This window comes from Erinaceus europaeus, chromosome 3 (assembly GCF_950295315.1).
Source record: "Erinaceus europaeus chromosome 3, mEriEur2.1, whole genome shotgun sequence".
NCBI lineage: Eukaryota > Metazoa > Chordata > Mammalia > Eulipotyphla > Erinaceidae > Erinaceus > Erinaceus europaeus.
The window spans coordinates 46,289,254-46,289,830 of NC_080164.1; positions in this window are offsets into that span (position 1 = coordinate 46,289,254).

A 577-nucleotide genomic window follows, 5' to 3' on the forward strand; every position below is an offset into this window, starting at 1 on the left:
CTTTCTATCTTACCCTCCCCTCTCAAGTTCTCTCTGACTCTACCCAATAATAAATAAATAAAATCAACAGTTAAATCAAAACCTCTTTGGGTTTGGGGATACAGAACTTTGTGGTGGGTGTAGTGTGGAACTGTGCATTTTAATCTTAAAATCTTGGGATAAACTATGAATACCAAAAATATTTTTTAAAAATTTGGGAACTCCTCTTAGATTAGCTCAATTACCAGGTGGTGTATATAATAGTAGGGCCTGTGAAAGTGGGCAAAACACATGCCTTGCTTTAATGAGGTCCTGGGTTCAATCCCAGGTCCCCATAAGACAGTGGTGTTCTGTTCTCTCACCAAAAAAGGGGGGGGATTACGGGGGTTGCGGGGCATTATTGCAGTGGGTTAAGCGCACATGGCGGGAAGCACAAAGACCTGACACATACCAGGGCCTGAGTTTTACACAGACAGCTTGCTTTCTGTCTCCTACGAGTCAGGGGTTCAGGAGGGAAGAATCAGTAGCTTAGCATCTCCGGGAAAGCCATAGTCTGTCCCAGATTCAAGGACAACTTTTGCCCTGCTTCTATGTCCCC